The following is an 11075-nucleotide window of genomic DNA, read 5'->3' as shown; positions in this document are numbered from 1 at the left end:
AACATTCGCAACTACCACTGTCACTACCGCCACTACCACCACCACCACCAACACCAACACCAACACCAACACCAACACCAACTCCTCCTCCTCCTTTTCCTCCACCGGCGATACCTCGGCCCACGGATCGCTCGACAATCGCGAACGTCCGATACGACTCGGAGACGCCGTTCCCGGGGCCTCCTCGCGCACAGCTCCTCGCGTGCTTATCGCGCTTCTGTTCCTGCTCCAGCCGACTTCTTACAAGGCACATATCAGGCCTGGCGGTGCCCAGTGCCGAGCGACATGACGTCCACCCGCCTGCGTTCGTTCGCTCTCTCTCTCTCTCTCTCTCTCTCTCTCTCTCTCTGTATCAAAAAATTGTACTTTTGAAGCTGCCGCCTCCTTCAGGTCAACGACGACGTCGAAGACGACGACGACGACGACGACGACGACGACGACGACGACGACGACAACAACGACGACGATAACGACGACAACGACTCGAGGCACTTGGACGAAGAACGGGGGAGGAAGAGGAATGGAGGACAAGGAACGGGGGGATGGCCTACTCGGCTCTCCTTCGCTCCTGTCTCCTTATGCTCCACGACCGAACGTCGCGAGAAAACATGGAGGACGGAGGAGAAGTGGCGCGGCCGGGTCTGTGTTGCGGGGGGGGCGGGGGGGGGGGGGGGGGGGGCACGGCGTCGGCGCTGCTGCTGAGACGGAAGCCCGCGAGGAGGATGCGATGCCGCTGCTGCTGCTACGCCATGCGCAGATGCGACCAACGGAGATGCGCGATGCGCGCGTCCCTGCCCCGCCGACGCCGCCGTGTCCCGCGGTGCCTCTCCCCCTGCCAGGGCCAACGAGACGTAAGGTTAACGAGGAGCAGCAACGAGCCTGAGGAATTCGTTGGCGGGTGGGTGCGGGGGCCGGGGCAGGGACGCGTCAGCCTCCTCCCGCTAGAGGCCGCTGCTTTAGCCCCGGGCCCATGAAAATCGTTGTCGCGAGAAATTTTCCCTTTCACGGCCCGGGGCGGCCACCTACCACCATCCGTCCTCGTTCGTCCCTCGACCGTCGACCCATTCATCCTCCCCTCACCGGACCCTCCTCATCGTCACGACGTCCACCGTTCACCGTTCTCCACCAGTCGTCGCGCCTTCTTTCCTTCTTCTTCTTCTTCTTCTTCTTTTGCGTTTGGTCGCGTGGGCCCGAGCGCATCGTTAGCCAAGCGAGTGCATTAAGCGCCTGTGGATGCTTTGTTTGGTTGGGATTAGACGAGGCAACGAAGCCGACACGTTGCGCAATGTGCGCTTGGACATTCTGCATATTGATTTAAGCCGCCGCAGTGGCGAGTCGCCATCTCTTCGTGAAAATTCGAGCCCCTCGTCACCCACCTCACACCACGCACACGCACACAAATGCACGGCAATGACCTATAATTCATAATTTCACGAGCCTGCCGAGTAGCTGTAAATCATTGAACCCGACAAACAAGGCCAAATGCATAATTGAAAGGGAGATTTGTTTGCGAGCGCGCGCTCTTATGTGTGAATATACATTATTCATACATATTCTGGAGTAGGCGGTCTCTACTTCCGCCTCGGCGTCACCTAGTAAATTTATGGGCCTAATAAATTCGAAGCAATTATAACGTTAAGATGCCTCGGTTACAGTTATGTATAGTATACATAGTACAAAGTTATTAAAATAAAACGATAAGAAACGTGAAGGATCACTAGGTCTGATATACAACGTCGGCCGATAAAACAGTTTCCTACCATAACGCGCCCCCCCCTCTCTCTCTCTCATCTTTATCCTATTTAGCTGGCATTTCAAGTAGCGATAATTTTTATTTTGGGCATGATAATCGTTTACTGGTTTATTGGGCGTTGGTAACAGCAGCCTCTTAATATTCTTATTCACGATGAGACATTTTATCATTTTCTAAAAGTTATTTTACTGACAGAAATACGTTAATGGTAAATGTGGATCAGATTATTAGATTATCGTACAAAGGGAGACGAATTTTAATGGACATTGTATCAATGACTCGTCTCGTCGTAGATCTACGAACGACAAATGACCATTTCGTTACAAGTTCCAGGTGTAGATCTTCACCACGGACCCTACCAGCTCTTCGTGAATCTTAAGCTCAAAAAAAAAAAAAAAAAAAAAAAAAAAACAGCCTCGGGGAAACTTTTGATCAGTGCTATGTCTAATTTGCCCACACGACGGGCATACAAAGCTTGTAAAGGCGTTGCAACCGATTCCATGGAATTGCCGATGCGAGTGTCACACGACGTACGAGAATGAGCGCTTCACCCATGAATTTTGTAATCTTTTTCTCGCGATCTATATTACCAATTTTATCTTGGGTCGCATTATGCCGGATTATGCGAATTGCCCTCTCATCCTATTAATAAAAATCATATTTTGCAAACAAAAGTAGTTGTTTTCACGCGCATAGTGATATCCGTTGCAAGGATCTTTCAAATAATTATTGCAGTTGATATGGGAAAGTCCAGCGAACGACGAAAAATTAATAATTTTTATTACTGATTATTGCAATGCGGATAAGTTGGTTCGATTCTTTTTCTTCTTCTGTTTTTGTTTTTTGTTTTTTGTTTTTTTGTTTTTTTTTTCTTTTATTTATATTTCGAGTCTCGATAAACCTGTAGAATTCAGCAATTTTATCAGAAATTTGTGAGCAACGTACGAGCAAAATATTGAAATTCTGTTTTAACATTTGAATTTTGTCGATCATTTTCGCGATGACAGAGCATTAACATTTTATCATTTTTAACATATATACCACCGAGATTTTACCGAGCTTGCAATTTGAAACGATAATTGTACATTTATGACGACTCGACGTTATATTTTCTTCGGGCACAGTTTTTTATTTCACATTGACAAATGAAAATTAATTGGGAAATTATATTGCTTAGTAAATCGTGCATTGTTAAATACTTAATCTATTACGAATGAAAAATAAGTTGATGAGAAACATGGGATTTAAGGATAATACGTAAAAGGATATTAAAAATTCAAACACGAACTTGTTCTCCGATATTTATTTTCTTTCCGCACCTTTCTTTCCACCCCGCCCATCCCCAATCAACACTCGTGCAACTTACATACAATTATATATCGTCTTTCAACATTAAAGTGACATTTTGCTTTACATTCGTTCGTTAGTACACATTATTACTATTAAACACCTCAATTTTCTTGATTTTTATAAGCTGCTATTTAATATCTTCTGGGAATTGATTTTATATTCAATATGGCCTCTCACCTACCCCCTCCCCCTCTCACATTTGATATATTCATCTTTATAGCTTAATTTTTTTTTTTCAATTAATTTTCAATATATATAGTCTAAATATGATTTTCGCACTCACATCCTTTCTTTAAATCACGTTTTTCATCTTCTTTTTTTTCTTTGTTCTTTTTTCGTACATAATTTTCAAAACACGGGATTTTTTTTTTTTAAACCATTTAAGTGAGTAAACTTGGCTTAAATCGGCAATTCATAACATTATGATTTGACCAGTTCATTCACATTAAAACCGATACAGTTGTCAATATTAATTGACAAGCATCTCTTGCTTAAAATACAATATCTTAAATTTTTACAAATTTTTTTTCTTCAATTTATGTAAAATGCCAGCAGAATATATAGACAATTTAAAGACGTTGGGGCAATCAATAAGGAAATATGAAATCAATGAATTTATCGCGTAAGTATCGAATGATCTTTTATTTATTTATTAATTTTTTTTGTTTTGTTTTGTTTTGTTTTGTTTTGTTTTTTGTTTTTGTTTAGCTTTTGCCCCAATTTACAGTTCATTCAATTGTGGCAGAAATATCTCTGAATAAATTATTGTGGACAGACATGGATACGTATCGTGTACGCCAGCATCTAAGAATTTGTTGTGTTACTAACCCGCTACACTATGTATTTTTATTATTCTTTATTATTATTATTGTTATTATTATTATTGTTGTTATTATTATAATTATTCATTATTCATTATTATTATTACTATTACTATTATTATTATTATTACTATTATTATTACTGTTGTTATTATTATTAATAATATTATTAATATAATTTTATATTGTTTGTCGGGAAAATACTTCGGAGAGAATTTTGCCGAACAATGTCGGCTATACTGGGCCACGTATACATAAATTGAGAATTTTATTTTGTCGGAATTAATCCAACAACGAAACATTCATCAGCCTTATTAACGTATATTCATGCCTTACTTAACATTCAATGATTTAGTAAGGATAAGAGGTTTACGTTTTTTTTTTTTGTATTTACAATATGACGAGTCACTCTGTTTGTTTTCTCATTTTTTTTACAGCATAAATAATCATATACGTTTTTTTTTTTTAAAAAAAAAAAAAAAAAAAAAAAAAAGAAGAAGAAACTTTAATTCAAATTCAAAGTCGAGAAATTGTTACAATCTACTTTCGCACAATTTACACAATTTGTAAATATATTTTTTAAATCGAGTACAAATTTTACAAAATCACTTACAAAATTTAATTAATTTTGACCTCATAAATATTCGATCTAATTCACTGTCGATTGAATGGCAAAAACATTCTATCTCCCTTAATCGACTTGATTATTTCGCAGATTTCTTTACACAGTGCAAATTTAGAGAAATAAATATATTTACACCACATACCTATTTTGGCTTATCTATGAGTTTTGTCGTACCGACAGAAAAAAAGTATACTAAACGCGCATAAGGAACATATATTCTTAAATATCATATAAATCACATAGATATTTTATTATCACATTAACTTGGCGTATAGATAAGAACGAGAAAGACGATGTCTTTTAACGATACACAGGCAAGCTTTTAATTTTCTCGGAAAATAAAAGGAATAGTAACAACAACAACAACAACAACAACAACAACAACAACAACAACAACAACAACAGCAACAACAACAACAACAACGGTAGCAGCAACAACAGCCATCGCCCAAATGTTTTTCATTAAATTTGTAATTTCACATAACCGTCTAATTACTCGATAATTTATTTCTTGGCTTATCGTACACAAGATTGTAGTTAAAGTATATTTTCAATCCTACTGTCGATCCTACTTGAAAAGTCATTTGAATTTGTTATTTAAAAAAATAATGTCTTTAACATTTTACAACTATTATAAATCTTTACATTAATGGAAATTAATGGAAATTTTACTTGATAAACAATTGCTATTATTTGCTTGGCAATAGAGGGCAAAATAGTTTTATAAAATTGAATGAAAATATCGTTTTCTCAAAATAATAGGAAAATTATTTTTAAAAGAAGCCTTATTCATCATCTTATCTTCTTCAAAATATGTATTCACTTTCTATTCGAATACATTGTAATAATTCACTCGTGGGAACAGCGTTATGAACAATTATCATTAACACTGCTTTCGTGTTGCATAGTAGAAGAAGAAAAAGTCTTATTCATTATATCAACATTTTCAATTAAAATTGCTTTTAAAATCATAACTTTCGCTATAATAAACGACTTACTCGTAACGGTTAAGAAGTGAAAATCAGTGGTCACATTTTATTATCAATGATATTGTAATTCAACATTTTTTCAATCCCTAGAATTTTATTGACGCTGCAATAAAGTTTATCCTTAAAGTTCAATATTACCATTCAATATCTAATGGATAAAATAGTTATATTTTTCAAAAAATGGACAGATTTTATCGAGGAATAATAAGTCGAGCGAGCGCAATTTAAACTAATCCATATGCACTCCAATATAAGCTTAATACGTATAAAAATTATATGAACTGGCATTTTTACTTTTACATAAATCTCGATGTACTTATTTACTCTTTTATATTATCGTTTTTTTTTTCTCTCTCTTTTTTTTTTTTTTAATTTTAACGTTAACCTTGATAACTAAAATATAAATCTTATTCAAATATTAATTATATCAATTTGGCAATATGCAATGTACAATATACTTGTACATTGGCATTTAATTAATAAAATAACAAACAAAAAATCTGTATATATATATATATATATATAGAATGAAAAAAAAAGAATATAATTATTACAAGTGTAATAATTAAAAATTTTTTACATGGATATTAAATATGAATATCATGAGATATTAATTTAACTAGCAAATCATACATGTATTACAAAAGCATATAATACTTTTTAAAAATCGTCGAAACTCTAAGAATAATTTATTTTATCATTAAAACTAATAATTGAACTAATAATTAATTAAATATTAGAAATAAAATAATTAGATATATTAATGTTATCGATTAATTGAGTCATTCGATATTAATTGCAATTAAATTAAATTTTTAACCAACAGCTCACTGCGCCTCCACACAGAAATAAAAAAATTTATATCGCACATAGCTTTCTTACTTATACATGTGTAGATAAGAATATACGTTATAATATTTCATGTCTATGCGATTGTACTGTTGAGCATATATGCTCGTATCACTTCTAAACGAATGTAGAATATTTTGTTATCGTTGAAACGTCGTACGCCTGGGAAAATGCATATTTGGCACTGATTTTTCATTAATTTTACTAATGAAAATCTTTAATTTATTTCTACGTTAGTAATCGTGTTAATACTACTGATATTTATATACATATACGTATGTATGTGATACTTTTTTTTTAAAACCCAAAAGGAATATGGAATAATTAAAGTTAGTTGCAATTCTGCAATTAAAGAAATGATTAGAAAATTATTATTAATCATATAATTATCGAATAAATTGTAGAATTACAAATCTTTTTAAAAATCCTATTTACGTCTAACGTATATGTAAATAAATATACTTTATATTTCCTAATTTTTATAAATTGTACATTATCTTTATATACCGTCAAAGTACTCGCTACATTTTCTTTTAATTTGTTTATTTATTGAAAATATTATTGATAAAGATTATATTCATTGTCTTTATTGTAATAATGAATAGTCAGTATTTCATTAATTTTAAACGTATACTTTTTTTTTTTTTAAACTAAAATAACCTTTTATTTACAATTATTATCTTATTATATTTCATTAAATTTTCACAATTCTGTCATATCATTTGCATACGTATGACGTATTTGACGTTTATCTTTACACACGCACGCGCACACATCGCCCGCTTCTCCGGCCAGAGGCGCACACATCGCCCGCTTCTCCGGCCAGAGGCGCACACATACACACGCACGCACACAGTGTCACGGCATGTTATATATATACATATATAAGATAGATTTATTGTTGACACCAAAGATAATCCAGTGTCAGAAATAATATCGTATTTATTAATTTTATTTCTCTCCTAAAAAAAAAAAAGACAGATTGTAATATCTGATTGAGTGTCAAGTAAAATCTAATTAATTGGACAAAACAAAAATAATCTACAACGAAAATGACAAATTATATATATATATATATATATATATATATATATATATATATATATATATATAATAATAAAAGATGTATAGTTTATAAATTGTTAATACGTATATAATGTAAATAAATGCTTACGATATCAAAATTTATAATACATTATACAATCAATCAAATAAACTGCGTTAAAATGCTTTAATTATTATATAATTTAAAATTAATAATTATGCATATAAAGCCAAGTATAAGGTTGTACGGAAATTTAATGCAGGACTGTACAATATTTATTACAATAATTATTGTTTATATACTCCGCCAAGAAACTGCTTAGACATACAACTTCATTGTACATTTTGCGCATTTATATGCATGTACGAACATTTAATTTCGGAACTTTGCACCGCTCCCTACTCCTTTCGGACAATATTTATTTATTTTTTTTTTTTATTAACTTTGGCCTTACACTGTTCGTCAAATTACCCAATATATTTTGGATTTCAATAATGGAATACAAGAAGACAAGTATGATGTGTGTGTGTGTGTATGTGTGTGTATGTGTGTGTGTGTGTGTGTGTGTGTGTATTACCTTAACTAATGTCGAAAAACGCGATATTTACATTGAAAAAATGTGAATATTTAATGAATAGTTTGGTATTCTAATGGAACGATTTTTGAATTCGGAAAAGGAAAAATTAATTTTGTCTTTTAAAATTGTAGCGTTACTTTTGGCATAATTTTATCACTTCTATTCGAATAAAAAGAAAATTCAACAATATAATTAATCCTTTGCACATATTGTATTCAATTTATTGAAAATGAGACACATTTACGAACATTTCCGGAACATTTGTGTTCTTTAGATATGAATAATCCAAAGACTAAATCACGATTCCAGTTTTTTCTAATTGAAAAATTAAGATTTTATTTATAATTTTTTATAAACCACTGATTTTAACTTGATTAACGAATAATTTCTTATATTCAACGTAAAAGAGGTGAAGAGGTGGTTGAAAGATTGGGGAAGAAGAAAAGAAATTCGTAAATTTTGTCGTTAAAATTATAATTTTTACATAAAAATATGTGGTAAATCTATTTCTCTTCTGTTTTTTTTTTTTTTTTTTTTTTTTTTTTTTTTTTTTTTTTTTTTTTTTTTTTATCTTATTAATATTTAAAAAAAATACATTTGACTATATTTCAATGCAATTTACTTAATAAATAATTTTTATTAGTAATGTAAATATTGCACCAATTTTTCGGTAGTTTTTACAAATTTTGTTCATGTATGAGTATTTATTCTCTCTCGTTATTGAAAAACTCCCTGAGTAAATGAATTAATATTAATTAAGCCTTATTTTGTGATTTTTGATTTTATGGATAAAGTAGTCGAGTAATCAAGTGTCTTGTAGGTATTTACAAGTCGGATATAGATATATTATCATTTTTATTAATTATCTATCATTTACGTAATTATTTATTAGTACGCAATTATTTATTATGTATACGATTTAATTAAATAAAATAAAGTTTTATTAAAATATTGCATCTATTTTATAATCGGTAAGACACTGAAGTTATTTCATACTATTCTTTTGATTGACAAATTAAGTAAATAAAGGTTGAATTTATTATCTTTGATAGTGATATTTCGTATTCTTGAAGACTTTTAATCTAACTCATTGCCTGATTTACATAATTTTCAAAGCCAATTAAGGACTTCGGGTGGATGTTAAGCCATATAACGCATACGATTAGTAATGATAATGATCCAAAAGTCCATAAGCTAATCATGATTAATGTTCCTTAAGATAGAAAGAAATGTCAGCATTAAATAAAAATATTAACATTAGGTTTCTTATATTTTCTCTCGTTGGCTAATTTTCAATTTAAACGAATTGTACGCGAAAAATGACAATTAATGATATTATTGATAATAAATACGGCGCTAACAAAACTTTTACATTTTCAAATTGAGTTGATTTTATTGCTTAAATTATGTACTATAATTTGTTGTACTTTCGTCGTGTAAATATTCAACAAGAACAAAATTGGTATTCATAATTTGTTGTTTTTTCTTTCTACTCATTTCAATACGGAAGACAAGTTTTAAATTGGAGTACATAGAGATAGAACTTCCTTACGCCTACACCACCTTTCGAATAACCCAATTTTATAATCACTCATATTCTATAATTTATTCATTCGTAATTGTTAATTCAGCCTCCATATTTTATACTTGTTTCATTGTCTTTGGCACAAGTTTATTCGATAAACACATTGAGACAAAGATGTTGATGTATTTAGATGAAATTGCATTGTATTTTATTTAGAAAGATGCTCGCGGTCCTCCTTATTTATTATTATTATTATTATTATTATTATTATTATTATTATTATTATTATTATTATTATTATTATTATTATTGTATAATACGATTTAGTTTTTGTATACAGACGGGAGCACACTACATTCTTAACAAATTTATCGAAAAATTATCAATCATACACGATTTGTCTATACCATTGGATTTTAATTAAAAATCTATACGTGTGTATTAATTTCAATATAAAATATTCAATATTCAATATACAAAATATACAGCACTAGTAGCATTAGTTTCAGTTAAATTAATCAAATAAAATGGTTTAATAATTGAAAATACACGACAATCACTTATCGAAAATAGAGAAAACGTGGTTATTTTATTCCATATTCAAACGATTAGAGAAATTTCTTTATTTTTACATACGGTGTATCGAAAGTTGAGATAATAAACGTTTGAAAATGTTAATCATAACGTTAGAGCACTTTCTCATATCAATAATCAAGTAGTTGATTAACAAGTATTAAAAAAGCATATTCAATTGAATTTTACAACAGAAAGAAAAAATGAAAAATAAATAAATAAATAAATAAATACAATTGCAATTTACAAGTTTTTAATTATTCCTATAGGACATGGACTGAAGAAGGATAAACAAAATGATTCTGTACGGTTATATATTTCCTCCTGTTTCCTCTAATAATTTTCCAGATTCAATTGCTCGGTTTCGTCCTTCTTTTCGTTGGCTTCGGTCTACGACGAGCAAAGAAAGTAAGAGACAGACAGACAGACAGACAGACAGACAGACAGACAGACAGACAGACAGATAGATAGATAGATAGATAGATAGATAGATAGATAGATAGATAGATAGATAGATAGATAGATAGATAGATAGATAGATAGATAGATAGATAGATAGATAGAGAAAGATAAATAGAGAAAGAGAATGAGAGTTAGAGAGAGAGAGAGAGAGAGAGAGAGAGAGAGAATATCGTAAGTGAAAGCAATTGATTAGGATTATTGGGATTAAAAGCTGCTCTATACATAGAGTGACTCTTTGGAGGGAGAATTTGTTTATTGTTTTGTCGAAACATCGTACTACTTTCAATATTTCTTCATCGTCGGCTTACTGTGGCAAGTTCTTAATTAATCGAGAATACGTGGAAGAAGGAGAAAGGAAGAAATTACTGGATTGGCACTGGTATTGAGCGACGGATAACGCACAATGTGAAAGCGAAATTCGTGCTTAGCCAAGGAAGAATAAGTCGGGTGTGAAACCCCTGTCTCTCCCTTCCCAATTGCGAGTAACCGGGGCCTAAGGCCCAATG

Source organism: Ceratosolen solmsi, unplaced genomic scaffold (assembly GCF_000503995.2).
Source record: "Ceratosolen solmsi marchali unplaced genomic scaffold, CerSol_1.0 scaffold7, whole genome shotgun sequence".
Classification (NCBI taxonomy): Eukaryota; Metazoa; Arthropoda; class Insecta; order Hymenoptera; family Agaonidae; genus Ceratosolen; species Ceratosolen solmsi.
The sequence above is the reverse complement of the archived record's forward strand: the minus strand, read 5'-3'. Positions refer to the sequence as shown.